This window comes from Pollicipes pollicipes, unplaced genomic scaffold (assembly GCF_011947565.3).
Source record: "Pollicipes pollicipes isolate AB1234 unplaced genomic scaffold, Ppol_2.1 Scaffold_3087;HRSCAF=3621_pilon_pilon_pilon, whole genome shotgun sequence".
In the NCBI taxonomy this organism is placed as follows: Eukaryota; Metazoa; Arthropoda; class Thecostraca; order Pollicipedomorpha; family Pollicipedidae; genus Pollicipes; species Pollicipes pollicipes.
Genome location: NW_023596225.1, coordinates 19,759,845 through 19,778,098, shown reverse-complemented (window position 1 = coordinate 19,778,098; position 18,254 = coordinate 19,759,845).

The window sequence follows — 18,254 nt, the reverse complement described above, 5'->3', positions numbered from 1 at the left end:
TGACCTTCATACCTGACCTTAGGTCAATTTAATTTGTTCATTCAACTGTTGTGTTACCTAGGAAAGCATCTCAGATATGTATGGCTTCATCTAACGCTCCGCTGTTGGATCAGATTGAAGGATTCCCATGAAATTGGCTCCGCTGAAACCATGGTCTAACGTTGACCTGCCATAGGTCAGCGACCTTGCAAGGTACATATACATTTTTGATGTCAAAAGATCCGCTATTCAATTTTCTACAGCTATGCAACATTTGGCACGGATTCGCAGCATCGTTAGGAAACCATTCCGGAAAAACCTTCGGGGGGCGGTTAACTTGACCCCCACCCGAGCGCGTGTTAAGCGACTGTATGAAATAACAGCCCGCGCTCTTCATTTAACAATGGCGCAGTGGATTCTTTCTAATCTGATAAAACGCAGGCTCTTGACCAAAATGTGTAGCTTGGTAAAAACCGCAATACCTTGTTGTGATTTATCAAACTCATGAGGCGGAATGCGTCTGGTGTTAAAAAAGCACAATACGATGAAAACATACACTGCGCTGGTCCTAACCCACCTCTCTGGTCTGACTCACAAAGAACTTTCGTTTTCCTGGTCTCACTTTGCCCCGCTCTCACTTCTTACTTTCCTGGTCTCACTTTGTGTCACTCTACCAATCTCTGGACATTCTATCTTGACTTTCCCCACCGTGACCAATCAGCACATTGCATGACATATGTTAACGAAATTATCCTGATTATCTTGCCGTGCCAGTTCATCACTTCTGGCGCACTTCCATCTGCGCATCCATATTACAACCACGGTCCCAGTAGCTCATGAAACATACGTTCATAGCATCCACGCCGCCCGCGAACCGTTCACCCAACACACAAAATGGCGGATGGCAGGACGACGCAGGTTTATGCGCAACAAAATTACGCCTAAGTCAGTGGTGTCCGGATTAAGCCAATTTTATTTTTGACGAAGGATAAGTTAAGTTTTTAATTTTTGTAATATCAAGAACATACTCAATTTAAGCCGCATTGTTGCCATACCGGGACGGATTCAGCGGGGCGAAGGAGGGCACAAGAGACGCGGAAGGTAAGAATGCCTCTAGAGGCCGCCTTAGGGCGCCTGAGGCATTATTCTGTGGCGGCCAGGGGCGGCCGGACGCGTTTTTCGCTGCGGGCGAGGGGTACGGGGATGGTTATGAAGAAAGCCGGTCACTCCCGTGCTCCGGAGCTTTTCAACTTAACCTCTCAAATCTTTGCGCGTCCTATGCCCCGAGGCGTATACGGTGTACTGCATGGTGTATCCGTTCAGCAGGCACGATTGGTATCTGACGCTGAGAGCAAACGTGAGCTGTTCTGGAGCTGGTAGGTGCACTGCTCCACACAACAAACAAATATGTGTTGCGTCTATGGGGCGTGTAAACATCCGGCTACGTTGACACATCCAGTTACGGGGTTGGGGTCTAGCCATTCGGGCAAATTACGCAGCCTGTTCCACTCTGCTGTTTCGTCTTTGGATATAGGGACTGGCCCCCCGTGTAAAGCAGTGCTGCTTAATCAAGTAGCGATTTCTGCATGCCTCGCAAACGACGTGCGGGGTCTGAATCGCCGTGCCCTATTTTCAGTTCAACAACGTCAAGGTGTCATGAATTGTATTAGACAACGTAGTTATAGTGGATAATGCTCTCCAATATCCAAATAGGTTCAGCAACTTCTGAGGCACAAGTCACATTTACCAATGCTTGCATGCGATTGAGCCTAATTTGGAGCTGATACAATTGGATACGTAAAGATGTGCTAAAAATAACAGTGGACCAGATTATGTTGTAACTGTGGTGTAGAAAATGCATATGTTATTATTAGGACCACCGCATGCATCCTTGTTATTACACTGACGTACGTTTGAGGTGTGCGTAGGTTTCCGTTGAATGACCACATTTAATGTTATATGTATATATATATATATATATATATATATATATATTGCAATTTAAGCCAGATTAATTTGATGAGGGTTAGTTGTTTTACAGTCGCACTTAAGTGATAAATGACCAGATTACAAAATCAGTGTAACTTACAACCGTAAGATTGGGCACAATCAAATGATGTCATTCTGTGCCGCACACGGCGAAGCACTTCTTCCATGCACTCTTAAAGTTTCATTCCACCCCGAATCGTTACACTCTCCGCAGTGATAAAAACGCAGCTGAACCAACTTAAAACACGTTGGTTATTGCATTCCAGATGAAGCTGAAGCTTTCCGCGAATGTAAGGAATCCCCCAAAAACGTAAGAAGCGTCAAAAACAATAACACACATTCCAGTTAATGGTGTCGGGCATTTATCCGAGTTTGACTGGCTACTTTCACAGGGGATATCTCTTGACAAAGACAGTCAGTAATGGGGCAGTTAACAGACATCGTCTTTCTCCAAACTGGCCTGTAGCAATGTCTAAAATGCTCGCAAAAGAACGGTCTTGCCGCACCTACACACCAACTGTCACGGCGGAAGTCCAACTTTGGTAGAGCGTTGAAGTTAAAATGACCACATAGATAAGACAGTACACATTCGTGATGAGACGAAAGACATGGTGGTAAGTTCACCTTCCAGAATATGTGTGCGTATGTGGCTCCTGCAAGAGGGCCCGTTGACCTCTGGCCTGATAGTGTCAGAGATGTATAAGATTGTGCCTCCCGACACCGATATGGGATTTTTCGCTCCATCCCCTGGCCAAAAGATCGACGAACGCCGAGGGGTTCCGCCCTCTCAGAGTTCCTCCAGCGCATGTGCACCGACTATGATGCGTAGTTTTGCATGTACACGGACGGCTTGAAGTCTGAGGCAGGCGCGGGATGCGCTGTAGCGTTTGACAGCTGGACAAAATGTTTCACATTGTCCCCTTTTTTGTTCAATTTTTACCGCCGAGGTTTTCGCATTCAAGGATGTCATAGCCTCTGCAAAGGAGGAACGCGCGGAGCGGTTTCTTATTCTGTCTGACTCGTTGAACAGTGTTCTGGCCATCTATTCCTTGCAAACAGAGCACGTCTTATTGGCCTGATTATGCGACTTATTACGCCCCTAAAACAGATCGGGAAGTGTGCTGTCTTCGGTTGGGTGCCTGGAAACGCTGACATTACTGAGAACGAGAGAGCGGACACTGCGGGCAAAGATTGGAGCAGTCGGAACTCGCTCTCGGTCTTTTCGAGCGCCGTTCTCTGACTTTAGGCAGGTGCTGTCAGCTTGCTTAAAGATACATTGGCAAAAGAGCAAGGGATCGGAAGAGTACTGGTGACAATCAAACGTAGGCGAGTGCCAGTGCCTCTCATCGCGACAATAGAAAGGAGGAAGTTAGTCTGTGCCGCATCCGCATCAAGCACACATACAGCACACAGTTTTCTGCTATGGGGAGGGGCAAGCACCGGAATGTCCTCACTGTCATCATGCTCCGTCCGTCGCTCATGTCCTCGGGAAGTGCCCACACTTTGCCACGGAGCGCCATCGGTCGTCATGTTCAACGTAGATTGTCCTTGCGTTCACTCATAGGCGAGGACTCCATTATCAACGTTAGAGCAGTTCTGGCGTTTCTTAACGCCGTCGACTTCGCGATCGTATGCTCACCTTTACGGCAGCCTCTGACGCCACGCGACCCTGCTTGAAAGCATCCTAGGCTACTTGCGTGGGACTCCGCGTGTCGCGACCGTTCATCGCAACTTGTGTGGCCACGTTTGGTAAGCCTACAACAGCAATATTCATGTTATAAGACATTGCAGTTTTACACAGCAATAGTTGGGGCGCAAAATGACCGCAGATGTCGACGCGCCCCTAAGCCCTACTAACAACAACCGCATAGCCTCCTGGACAAAATGGGACCTTATCAAAGAGGCCTTCTGGGCATGGTCGTGTTCTGGGTCGGTCGTGGGCAGGGGGTGGGGCACTGGAGACACGTACCATCTTATGAAAGCACAATGTATCATGCGCATTTATACAAATTTCGAACGACTTAAAAATAAAGAATGCGATGAATGAAAATAAAGCTTCAGAATATCCAGGAAAAAGCCTCCCTGTACCAAAACAGTGCCTCCTTTTTGACAAAGGGCCTTCGATCCAAAGAGGGTACTTCTAACCCAGTAAAGCATACCTTTGATTTACAAAGAGGGTCTCCCAAACAGGGCATCCTGATCTGTAATTGCAATTGTCTAAAACGTTAAAGGGCCTTCTGTTTCATAAAATGCCTCCTAACCCAGAGCAGGGGTCCTCCTATTACACAAAAAGCCCCCCAAGCGTCAAAAAGTGACTCCTTAACACAAAATTTCATCTGCTGATCTAGAACATGAGCTATCAATTAATAAAGGTGGTCTCATGGGCCAAGAAGCAGCCCATTTTGATGCAGGTTTTTATCTCTAGCTTAGTTATGGGGCCTGCTTGGTCTGAACTTTGGTACTCTACGGAAGATTATAAAACATTAACTTGGTGCCAAAGGGCCTCCCAAAAAAAACGGGCAGTGCGAAAGTATACCCTTGCTCTGCCCCTCCACCTCTGCACCCAAATACGATCATCTGCACTGTTTCGTACTTCGTCGTGATTGTGACATGACACATTACTCTTCCGGCATGCTCCTCGGAACCTGCGGGCCCTAAGTCTGGCCCTCAGATGTCGGTGCCGAGGGGCCCTCCGGGGACCTCTCAGGACATGAAGGATGGGGAGTGGGCACGTGCCCCAGTGTCCCTTTCCCTGCGTGCGTTACTTGGGTTCCAGATTCCCTCCCAAGTTTGAGAAGAAATTGGGACAAATGTGCGGAGAACTCAATTTGTTGGCATATTGCGTGTGTGTGTGGGCGAGGGGGGCTAGGCAGATTTAGTTTTCACCGCGCTTCTATGGGATCATCAAAGTCTGCTAGGACCCCAAGGTTGGTGCGACATGTCGGTTCTGATAGGAGCCTTTTACTGCACGCGAGCAGTCGGTTTACAGGCCTAAATCGGATTCTTGTGCTGCCTGGAAAGAAGGAAGGAAAATAATGGGTTATGACTCGGCATCAGTTGGAGAGAAAGGTAGCTGTGCCAATTCTGGGAGAGAGGTCCAGATAGAATGCTGGGGAAACATGGTGCATGACGGGCAGAAAAAGAGGATCACACGGCTGCTTGAAAAGCACCGATTTTCACTTCCTTATTTTACGCAAAGCGAATACTCTTCAACTGGATACGGCTGCAGCCCATCGATGCAATACGCCACACACACGTGGAGTCGAGCTCGTCAGAAAGTGTGCCCTAAGCTTCAGGATTTGTCGGTGCTCGAACAACAGAATGACATACGTTTCCACCCAAGTGACGTGTCTGGGTTATTGCCGACGTTAGCTGTCTCTACTACCCTTTGCATAGGGAAGTTCGTTGATTTTTACGTTGTTGACTTGCCGTTCGTTGATTTGGAAGCACCGAAGGCGCGATATATGTATTGTCTGTCGATCTCATACGTCCTTCGCTGTTTAAACAATACCCGCCCAATTTCACGCAGCTAAAGCAGCACGCAAATTTGTGTCTGACTTTTGAACATTACTATAGTATTTTTCCGCACGGAATGTTTTGTGTCGAACGAACCCGTCGGACCGAAGCCCTCCTCTCAATATCATACAAATCAATCACATGCCAGGACCGGTTGCATAGGAACGCACCGCGGCTTGCGGGCTCCAGTGACCCCGAGACGCCGGACCTCGTTCAGCTGACGGTCAGTTATTTTGGGAGCCAGCCACACCGACGGCTGCCTTCGCTTGTCAAGAACGCAGCACAAGACTTGGGACCGGGAATGCAACGCTCGACTCTGTCAGACATTCCCCATTCCCCATTGTCGAAGAAAAACTTTGACAATGGTGGCAGCGGCGGTTGAGGGGACCTGCCCCCTCAAGACGAACTCAAGCGTCTCTTGCTGCCGTATTACCTCGATCTGGATCGTCCGTTCTCGCGCTGCACCGTTCTCTGCGGCAGCGCATTGCCCTATGCCAAGTCAACGGCAAGGGTGCTGACTTCTCTGGAGTTGCCATCGTCCAGCATCATCGTTCCAATGCTCATCCACGCACAGTTTCACCTGCCCGCACGCCCACCCATCAGCTGCACTGGACTGCAACAGAGCCTAGCGACATAGCACAGCCGACCAGCTTGTGCTGTGTGGTGTACTCAAACCATCGAGTCCGTCTCTGCCATCAGCGTCGAGACAATTACTACAAATTCTAGAAGTTTTGCTTGGTAAATCGATGTTACTAGGACCAAGAATCAATGGCAGTGATTTTTGTAAACTCTTGTGATTTTTACCTCTACCCCGAGGACAACAAAAACCGAGAAAAGTATCAAAAAGTGGAAAAAACAATCTGAAATCTGATACATGACAGATTCCGTGTAATGTCTCGTGTATTGTCTGTCGAGTAAAAGCTCTGTGTTGGCCGCCCCCTATAAAGTTACAAGAATTTTACAACTGTTTTGATGGTTATTGACGTTTTAAATTTCGCAAGATGCCATATTCAAATGTTTAGCATGTTGCGTGTGACTATGTCGGAAGTCTCCGTTCTTTCATATTTCGCCTACAAACCCCGCTCGGATTCGATTTGCCGATCCAGGACCCCAGGTTTGTTACAATCATGCATGCCAGTGGTGGTTGTGGCTTGGTATCTCAAGGTGGATCGGCATTGAGGCGATTTTGCGCTCACTGCTATGTATTTCGCTCTCACTAAAAGGCACCGAGCTATGCAGGCTCATAGTCAACCTCTTGGCATTCCACCATCTTCCCATTATCATGGAGGAACGGACTTCCTTACGCGTCAGCACAGGGATGCATAAGAAATCGACAAGAGTTTCGAGGTCCGTCAGGGGCGTATCTGAGCTGGGTGATATGCATAAAGAGCACACAGGAACGGTGAAACACATTATGTACACGGATGCCACCACCGGCTGCTAGCGTGGTACGGAGGCAGAGCGACATCGAAGGCACGTTGTGGTGGACTGCCGCAGCCTCGCCTCCATGGGCCACCGTAGTGGTAGGCACGTCTTTGCTGTACAAAGTGAAGCATCTCAAGTTCATAACCGCATTCGATGCCAGCTTCGTGTCTTGGAGACATGCCACCGCAGGAGACTTTTGGTGAAAAACGCGTTGCTACTTTAGATTGGCTGTTAAACTTCGACAGTTCCGTTGTAAAATTTATGCCATACAGCTTATGCGCTAGTCCACCCAATTTGGAAAATGTCCGTCAACCCTACTTCCGTGATGAGCGACGGGACCAACTGCATGACCTTCGCGTCCCTCAGCCTCGGCATGACCTGACTGGCTCCTTGGGCGGGTCCTCGGACTACCACTCTCCGTTGGCGATACCGAGCAGGGGGGGGGGGGGGGGGCACTTAGAAGCGCGGCCCGCAGGTGGAAACGATGATGTAGACGGGCTCCGCCCTTATACGCTAGGCGGCGGCGCACGGAGCGGGCCCACTGGCCCGCTGCAATGTAGGGTGGTGTGGCCATGGTGTGTCGGCGTCGGTTTCGCGACGTCAGTCAGTCACTCGAGCGCTGGGAGCCGGTAGATGAGTTAAACTCGGTGGCACTGGGGTCTCCAGTTCGGGCTAGCGTGTCCGCGTTAGAGGAATCGCTGTTGATAGGTTTCGGTAGTGAGGTATCCACGCGAGCGATTTCATGCATTCAGCACTAGGGCTCCCCACTCACCTCGGAACCCAACTGGGGACGCCCTACTCACCCAGGAGGTGGTGGAGCCGCCAGGGCTACCCCGGTGCTATACGGGGCGAACGACGCTTCCCACGAGCCAGGTGCAGCCGGGGAGACCCCTCACCATCGTCACCGTGGTTCAGCGCCGCCGCCCCTTGGCCCCTTAAGCCGCTGCGCGACCAGGCGCCCCAGGCGCCGTGACTGACCCACACGACGCACCCCTCAGCCAACATCATCCGATCAACCCGGGGACGCGGGTGACGGGGCACGGCGAACCAGATAAACGAGGATGAGGGTTGGTAGAAGAGCCGGATGCAGGAATTCAGGTGATAGGGAGGAATCGCGGTGCAAAGAGCGGGAGCTTACGTACCGGCCAGGTTGCTATGCCCTAAGAGGAACAACTTGCGCTGTCCACCCGTTACCGGGGCTGGGACCCGAGGGGACGCTAGTCCCCTACACCGGCCAAAGCCGGCGCCCCTGCAGGGAGAGTCGGTTGGTAAAAAGGCGAATCGGTCGAGCGGGGGAGCCATTGCAAATGTATTGATTTGTCAGCCAACGGTCACTGGGTGGAGCGGCCAACTAAATATCGTACGATATTCTGGAGCTAGGTCGGGATGAAGGCTAAAAAAACGTACTTTGGTTACATAGAGTACAGTAAAGAGCCTTTCCGAAGAGGTCCGATAGCGTTGTGCCACGAAATACATGACCATGAAGGCCTTATGTTAGACAATGCAGCGTGTATCACAAATCTTGCCGTGACTGTCGCCAACGCTTTTAGACAAAAACATCATCGCAGCATGCGTCGCGTGAAATATGCAGTTTTTTCGCCGACTTTTTGTCTTCCGTGTCGGTTAATTTCCCAGCAACTTTTACATTTTATAAGTCAGATTTAAAATTGAGTTGGCCATGCTTACAGCGTTGTTGACTCAGATAAAAACGCATGCAACAGCCTATACCAGAAACAGATTGGCGTATCTCGGAAGAATTGGGTTCCAGGAACAGAAGACCAAGGTGGTACAAGTCCAATGGTGGCATCATTTTTGTTAAGGGAATGCTCCACCCGCACGAAAGATTCCACAAATGGACCGGCTGCCTCGGTCGCCTCGGATGCCATGAAGATTTGGGGTCTACCTGACCGTATTCTTGGTAAGAGAGAGAAGCCGTGTTTCAGGCCGTGCGGAGTCGGGGTCACGAGGTCACGTGCGGGGTCACGGGGTCACGTGCGGGGTCACGGGGTCGCATGCGGAGCCACGTCACGGTGCTCGGAGAGAGTCATCTCGACCAAGCCCGGCCGGCCGGGGGCCGACTGGTGCCCAGACCACTCTCAGGGAGCGCGCCTCGACAGCCCGCACACGAACGGCAGAGGATCATGGCACGACGCGACACTCGCCACAGCCGTGGGCACCGCCATCTTGGCGCAGTTGGCGGTCGGGCTTGGCTGCAGATGGGCGCCGGACGCGTCCCACTCGAGGTACCATGCCATCCCGTCCAAGGCCACCCAGCTGCCGTCGGTGACCTCGTCGTGCACGCCGACCCAGAGGTGGCCGGTGACGCCCGTTTGCGTGGCGTGGGCGGCCAGGATGGTGTGCACGCCCTCCTCGGGCGGCTGGCCCAGGCGGGCACCCTCCGCCAGCTGGCCGCAGCGCTGGTCGGCCGCGTGGAAGGCCAGCGGTGCCGTGACCAGCAGGTAGCAGCGGGCGTCGAGATCCAGCCAGTCGGGTGGACAGCCCGACAGGAGTCCACGGGGCCGGCGAAACTCGCATACCGCACGAAGGGTAGAGCCGGAACATCCGCGATGCTTCAGGATGGAAGACTCGCGTTGGTACGGCAAATTTATGCATCTGCCACCACCAGCTCTAGCCTTTACAGGTATGGGGGCTTCAAAGAGCGTTTTGTCCGGATTTATCCAATCCGTCGTCGTTAATGATCGTTTAGGTCCCACCCATTCTGATCCACCTGGCCGACTGGAATGATGTAGTAGAAACCTCAGTTCCGCCTCGTCATTGATGGAGACGAGTCTTGCGCACCGGTTCAAAGCCTTGCATTTTTTGTTGGAATCCGCGCGGTCACCCTTCTCTACATTCCGGAAGTAGCAGCTGCCGCGGAACGGAATCCAGCCGGTGTCACAAGGGGTGTTGAGGCGCGTGACGGATCCCCGGGAGTAGCTGTCGCCCAGTTCTGGCAGAGCTGGTCCGGAGGGCAGGCAGTGCTGCGGGTCTGTCAGCAGGTCGCACCGGCCGGCTGGCCCGTACCGGAAGCCGTCGCAGTACTCGGGCTCCAGACGGCCGCAGAGCGAGGCGCACTCAAGAACATTTGCAGCGTGGTGTGATGAGAACGCCTGGTCGGTGAAGCTGCCAGCCTCGCGATCGAAGAAGTCGCCCGTCAGGGCCGTTAGGCCAGCTGTCAAAGCCGGCAGGACGACGACCACGCCCAGCCACATCGCGGTAGAGGTTGGCGCACGTCCCAAATACCCTCCGTCGCCTTCCGGCTCTGATCGTAGACGCTGCCTGGACGAGGTCGTCAGCTGAACTGCGGCTACCTCAGCACCCCACAGTTCCGTGGCTCCGACTACAGCCGCCGTGCCCTACTGCAGACCGACAGGCGCGACCCGATGGCATGCCACAGCCCCAACACAACAGCATTGGCGTGCCAGTGGTACGTTTAGCTGCCGTGTTTCCGGCGGGCGCGCCGACGGTTTGTTGATCTTAGTCACGTCGTAACAGCCGTGGCGCGTTAGTGGTGGGTTCCGGAAGTGCCGGTGCCTTCAAACCTAGACCTAAAGAGGGCAGCACGCCTTCAACACGGCCAGGCGTAACCGGAAGACCCTTTACCGTCCTGACCGTTGTTCAGCGCTGTCGCCCCTTGGACCCCTTAAGCCGCTGCGCGCGGCGAGGCGTCCAAGCGGAGACCCGCACGGAGCGCCCAGCCGCTGCGCGAACCACATACTGCTTCACCCGTGTGGGGGCGTGCGAGCCCCTCGCGCCTTCGGATTTCCATGCCAAAGTAGTGTGTTGGGACACGCCGTGACTGGCCCACACGACGCACCCCTCACCAACTAGGATCCGAACAACCCGGGAACGAGGGCGAGCAGGCACGACGATCCCATGAAGCGAGGATAAGGAGTCATAAGGAGTGCCGCATGCTGGAATGCGGGTGATGGCGAGGGAACGGGCGGGACCGAGCAGGAGCTCACGCACCGGCAGGGTTGCTAGGCCCTGAGAGAAGCAACTTGCGCTGTCCACCCGTTACCGGGGCTGGGACCTGAAAGGACGCTAGTCCCCTACACCGGCCAAGGCTGGCGCCCCCCGCAGGGAGAGTCGGTTGGTAAAGAAGCGAATCATTCGAACGGGCGAGCCATTGCAAGTGTATTGATCTGTCGCCCAACGGTGACTGAGAGGAGCGGCCAACTAAATATCATACGGTATTTGGACGCTTGGTTGAGATGAATCTGTAAGAGATACTATGGGTGCATAGAGCATGGTAAAGGGCCTTTCTGGAGAGTCCCGATAGTGTGTGCCACGAAATACATGACCATGAAGGCCTGTTAGGTTACACAGCATACACTACAAATCTTGTGACCGTCAGAAACATCTTTCGACAAAACAATCCCACAGCAAGTGTGACGTGAAAACGTACATCTTCACTGCCGACTTAACGTTCGACAAGTCGTCTACTTTGCCCTTCCCTTTTTACAACTTCCCTCAGAGTTAGAATGGAGTCGGCCTTGCCTACAGCGAGTCGACTTAGATAAAGACACATGTGACAGCGTGTATTCCCAGGAGCTCATATGTGCATCAGACGTGAAAGCCAGCCACACATGACTGGATTGGCATGAAACCAAGTTCCTATGTCGAAAGGCTGAGCGTTTACAGAAGTTAGGTCCAGAAACAGGCAAATATATCTGGGAGAAAAGTAAGCTCCAGGAACGGAACATCAAGGTGGCACAAGTCCAATGGTGGCGTCATTTTTGCTATGGGAATGTTCCACTCGCACGAAATATTCCAAAAATGGGCCGGCCGTATCGGTCGTCTCGGACCCCCGTGAGACACCACCTTTCCGAGGTGGGGGAGGGGGGCGGGGGGGATTGTGCGCTCCAATGATCCTGCGGGCGTTTGGGGAGGCCTGTAAAGAGCCCCTTCCAGCCAAAGGGCAGGGACCAGACGAGACGTGCCTCCCGCAAGGGCTCTGACTCGTTCAGAGTAGAGATTAGCAACCTCTCGGCCCCAGCTTTACAGTCTTATCTGGGTCTCGCCGTACCTCGTTGGATCCGCAGGTAGCGATGAAGGGATCCTGGTCACTGGGAGAGTTGCCCTGCGGATCAGTCGGGGCAGCTTACCAGCACGTGGCTTTGGCCCGAATTTGTGATCCTGCGGATGCCTCGTGAAGTCTTCACACGAGGAAATCGGCTGGTCAGGCGTCGTGTTTTCGCGACACTGGCATGGAGGCAAACAGGCCATGTGATGGGTGTTGGGGGAAGCTGCCGGGTGCAGTGTCCGCCTCCTGACATTATTAAGGGGCCGTACATCGGTTTGTTGCCAGGGTGCCTGGTTAGCCCCTGCGAGCCGGGGCACACGCGCCCGCAGACTCGTGCCCGGCGGCTCTCGCAGCAACTCTTTTGACATATTGGTCTGCGTATGGCGTGCTGGTGGCCCTGGCGGCTCCTCTCTTAGAAGTGGCCCGTCCCCGTGTTGGACTTCATGGTGGGCGGGGAACCAGCGCGCCGAACATAAACACATACTCATGGACACTACTTCACAAATCAACCCCCCAAACTCCGACCGTCGTAGCCAAGGAGAAAGCGGAAGCTTTCCACTCACGGACACTGAGGTGAGACGACGTGTACCACAGCCCGAATTTCTGGTCGTGGGATCCGCCAAGGTAGATGACCAAGGAAAACATTTTCCAAGATCGTAACACCAAAGGCTGCCTTTTCGCATACGAATGAGGGTAGAAGTAGTATAAGTAGTAGTAAAGTAGTAGTAATAGTAGTAGTAAAGAAGTAGTAGAAGTAGTATTAAAGTAGAATGAGAGTAGAAGTGCATTTAACAGGTGAACGCGAGATCCAGCGCTTGTTCACGACTACCACCCTAACCTACAAAGTACGGGGACAGGGAGAGGTTAGGGTGCCCGTATCGGTGCGCCCTCACCCCTCTGTGAACTTCTCCGAGGGTGGACTGCTTGCCGGGACCTTCGCGGTGTGGGTGATGAGGATGTTGCTGAGGTCTTGTGTGAGGAAGCGGTAACGGTGGCGAGACGTACTTAGAGGAGATACAGGGAGAGAGAGGAGAGTTGACCGATGCTGATTGGATTATTCCGACGTTTTGCTCTGCCAGAGTGCCAGATAGGGTCCGCGTCGGACATCAATCGGTCCTTGTTAGGGTCTATGCACCAGAGCCAGTCCGTTGCTACCGATGCCAGACGTATGGTGACTTCACTGACAAACGTTCGCAAGAAAGTAGATGCGGAAGGGGTGCAGAAATAGGTCGCCAACACTCTGAGTGTAAATAAAAAACAGTGAAATGTGTCAACTGTGGTCACGGTCATGTGACGTCATATAGCAGCTGTCAGTCCTTCTTGTCAGAGAAAGATGTCCTGAACATCAAGGTGAGGGAAAGAGCCTCGTTCCGGGAGGCCCAACATCTACACAACGATGCGACCACCACAGGGACACACAAAGACGCCCTTACTAATCCGGCAAGAAATTTAGCCCAAGTAACGCCCGCAGCCAACGAGGTACTGAAACGGTGTGGACTTGGTGATTTCAAAGGCATGACTGTCGGCGAGTCTGCTCAGCTGATTCTAAGCACACTTGCACCAACTGGCCCTACCGTCCCGCTGTCCTGGAAGTCGGATTCTCCGAAAAAGGATCCACCTGCGGCATTGGCCGCTGCTAGAGAAGCTTAACATAGGGCTTTGTATGCCCCTGGTGGAGCTGCTAGAGAGCCCGGGACTGAGGTGCGACCCGGGAATGGGGGATGGACCGCGGTCCAGCGAGGCTGTGGACTTTAACCCCCATCATCGCACCCCAGCCCAGCCCGTGCTAAAGACACGCCCTCCCGGGCTTCATCTCTCCCCCCCCCCCCCATCCATACCAGCTACAACGGGATCTGTCGTAGCTGGTATAGGGACGCTACGAGACCTGACCCCCTCTGGCTCCCCAGCTAGTGGCCCTGCTAGGAACGCCGGTCCTCCCGGCTCATAGGAGCCGGATAAAGTTCGGCATCCCCCAGTCGTCGCTCCTTTCCGGAGCCGACCTTCTGAAACCGGTGTTCGTCAGGGTTCTCTGGGCCTTGGACCTGCAGGGCGCGCCGCCAGGTCAGCGTCAGCACCGCGGACCGGGGGCCAGCTCCCGCTGTCGACTCCGCCCCACTCGCCGGAGCGTCAATGGGCCCGCCTCCTATTCCGCCGCTTGGAGCCGGGGGTTCGAGTCGGCCTACCCAGCAGTCCCCGGCGGCAGGTCGTGCAACAAAGCGAGCCCCTCCTAACCCGACGTCGTCTACGGAGGGTGGAAGTCCTAAGGCTCGGCCAAGGGTGCGGTTTTTTGCTCCACTGAAGTAGAGCGTCGCCAGGGAGATTTGTTTTGCGCGAAATCCTAGTTGGACCTTTAAAGCACATGTAAGCTGTACCGATGGATCTTAACCGTACACCCCACATACAGGTGTATCTAGCATGCCACCGACGTTTTTACAATGGAACATGCGTGGCTTGAGGGCCAACATGTGGGACATTCACACACTCTCATCTAATCGTAACCCGGTTGTGGCATGCTTATAAGAAAGCAATATATCTAGTGACATGCACCTTAACATCAAATGTTACAGCATCTTTCGGAAGAACGTGAGAACTGACACGATCGCCCATGGTGGGGTGGCGCATCACAATATACCGTGTTTTCCTGTAAGTCTTAACACTGACCTTCAAGCCGTTGCTGTCGTCGTCGACCTTGGGTCGCTGAGGCTGACTGCCTGTCCTATCTATCTCCCTTCCACTGAGGAAGCATCGGATTCGATATTACAGTCTATCTTCGATCAGCTTCAATCGCCGTTCTTACTGCTAGGTGACTCCAACCCCATAGCCTTTCGTGGGGCTGCAATCACACAACACGCCGAGGCCGACATCTCGAACGTTTGCTGAATTCAAAGTCTTTGTGTTCTTTGTGAGGAGACGGCGCAGCGATGGCTGCTGGAGGTGGCAGAGCATCGCGTTATGAACGCTATCGGGACCCTTCTTCTACGTCGCAAAGTTGCATAGATCTCTTCAGCTCAATCATGGTGAATGGGTCGTTGTAGCTCTCAGAATCATTTGGACGAAAGTCCAGAAGCGACGACTCGTACTGCCTCCTGTGTCGCGTAAAGGGGGGGGGGGGCGCATTTGTGGAGCTTGCAGCGTGTCCGGCGATGGTGGTGCTTTAATGTTTAGGGCGCGTCGGCATCGAGGTTATTTTGCGCCCACTCGATGACAGTTATCTACATCTGTGACCTCGCGATAAGTGTGTTGTCAACTAATAATAGGCGGTATCACTGGCACACTTACACTGAGGGTTGAGGGAAAATAATGTCAAAGTAAATGTGTGCTAAAAATGCGAGTATACCTCCAAGTTCACAACATGGGTCTCGACCGATTAGCAGATGAATGGACACCAGGTGACTCCTTTCATCGGCTAATCGGACAGTGGCTATGGTGGGTGGCAAGCAGTCGGCGATATCATCGATCATCAGCGCAAGCAGGGTTACGCTAAAGATGCTCCCTTGGGGAGCACCGTTCTCTTGTTCTTGTTCGTCAGATATCATTCCACCCACTCGGACGCGGAAAAATGGACGACGTAAAAAGTTTTCAATGAAGAGTGCCATGTGACCTCGGAGTCCACACTTGTGTACTTTGCTTAGAATGTCATGGCGCCAGGTGGTATCATAAGCCCGCTCAATGTCAAAGTAGATGGCTATGGTGTGACGCCTTTGCTCAAAAGAATGTCGTTTAGCTGTGTCTAAAATCGTCAGTGATCAACAGTGCATCGGTTCTTCCGAAACCCGCATTGCACTCTGGAAAGACAGCCGTGAGTTTCAAGATCTCACATGAGACGAACATTCATCATCCTTTCCAGCACTTTGCATAGGGCTGAAGTCAGCGAAATTGAGCGGTAGTCCAGTGGGTCGGAACAATCCTTTCCGGGCTTCTGTATCGGGACTATAATGGCCTCCCGCCACGACTCCGGGAAGTCTCCATGCAACCACATGTAGTTGAAAAGTTCAAGTAAGGCATGGAGGAACTCCTGTACGTGCTTCAACATATCACTGTGGACTTTGTACAGTCCAGGGAACACAGTCGTAGCTCTCTTAAGAGCAATGCAGAGCTCCATGACAGCGAATAGTTGGTTGTTCTCATAAATCTCTGAGTCACGAATTCTAAAATTGATTGCCGTGTTCTCACGCTGTTCCTTGTAACGGATAAAGTGTGGGTCGTTCGTTCCATGTCGGCACCTTTTTGCAAATGCGAGGCCTATGTTGTTGGGCGCATCCTGGGTGTTCAATATCTTGACTCTCGCCACTTTCAACACCGGGACTGCAGTAGAAACGCTCCTACCGGAGATGCGACCAACTCGCTGCCACACTGCACTAAGTGGTGTGTGACAAGTTAAACCAGCTGCTACTTCCGGAACATGAACAAGGCTCACCGTGCAGATTCCAGAAAAAATTGCAAGGCTCTGAACCGGTGCGCAAGACTCGTCTCCATCAATGACGAGGTGGACCTGAGATTTCTACTGCATCATTCGAGTCGGCCAGGCGGACTAGAATGGGTGGGATCCAAACGATCATTAACCACGACGGATTGGATAAATCCAGACAAAACACTCTTTGAAGCCCCCATACCTGTCACGGCTAAAGGTGGTGGTGGCAGATGCATAAATTTCCCGTACCGAACGCATCATCTCCTACCTGAAACATCGCGAACGTTCCGGCTCTACCATTCGTACGATATGCGAGTTTCGCCTGCCCTGTGGACTCCTGTCGGGCTGTCCGCCCGACTGGCTAGATCTCGACGCCCGCTGCTACCTGCTGGTCACGGCACCGCTGGCCTTCCACGCGGCCGACCAGCACTGCGGCCAGCTGGCGGAAGGAGCCCGCCTGGGCCAGCCGCCCGAGGAGGGCGTGCACACCATCCTGGCCGCCCACGCCACGCAAACGGGCGTCACCGGCCACCTCTGGGTCGGCGTGCACGACCAGGTCACCGACGGCAGCTGGGTGGCCTTGGACGGGATGGCATGGTACCTCGAGTGGGACGCGTCTGGCGCCCATCTGCAGCCAAGCCTGACCGCCAACTGCGCCAAGATGGCGGTGCCCACGGCTGTGGCGAGTGTCGCGTCGTGCCATGATCCTCTGCCGTTCGTGTGCGGGCTGTCGAGGCGCGCTCCCTGAGAGTGGTCTGGGCATCAAGCGGGCCACGGCCGGCCGGGTTTGATTGATATTGCTTTTTCCAAGCACTGTGGTGTGACCCCGCCCGTGACCTTGTGACCCCGACTCCGCACGGCCTAAGACACGGCTTCTCCCTCCTACCAAGAATACGGTCAGGTAGACCCCAAATGTTGATGGCATCCGAGGCGACCGAGGCAGCCGGTGCCTTTCTGGAATATTTCGTGCTTGTGGAGCATTCCCATAGCAAAAATTATGCTACCATGGGTCTTGTACCATCTTAGTTTATCTGTTCCTGGAACTCAATTTTTGCCAGATACGCTTGTCTGTTTCCTAGACTTACTTTTTAAACCTATGGTCCTTTGAAATAGGTCCTTGTTTTCGTACCAATCCAGTCATGTGTGTCTGGCCTTCACGTCTGGTGCACATGTAAGCTGCTAGGAATAAAGGCTGTTGAATGCGTTTTTGTCTGAGTCAACAACGCTGTAGGCATGGCGAACTTCATTCCAAATCTGATTGATAAAAATGTTGTTAAAATTGCTTCAACGAATTTTCCTTTGCAAAGGGTGGTAGCGACAGCTACCGTCGGCAATAACCCAGGCACGTCACTTGGGTGGAAACGTGTGTCATTCTGTAGTTTGACCGGCGAGAAACCCTGAAGCTTATGGCACACTTTCTGACGGCCTCGGCTCCTCAAATGCGCAGCGTATTGCACCGATGGGTTGCAGCCGTATCCGAGTGCAGAGTATCCGCTATGCGTAGAATAAGAAAGTGAAAATCGGTGCGTTTGAAACAGTCGCGTAATCCCCCTTTCCTGACACTCATGCATCACTTTTCCCCAGCATGCTGACTGTACCTCTCTTTGAGGATTTGTGCAGCCACCTATCCCTCCAACTGATGCCAAGAAGCTACCCATTATTTTCCTCGTTTCTTTCCAGGCAGCACAAAAATCCGATTTAAACCTGTAAACCAACTGGTAGCGTGACCCGACTTTGGTACTCTACGGGAGATGAAAGGCTCCCATAAGAACTGGCATGTCGCACCAATCTTGGAGCACTAGCAGTCTTTGACGATCCCCGCGGTGAAACGTAAATCTACCTACCCCCCCCCCGCCATACACACTCACGCAAGCCAAAAATTGAGTTCTACGCGCATTTGGTCACAAT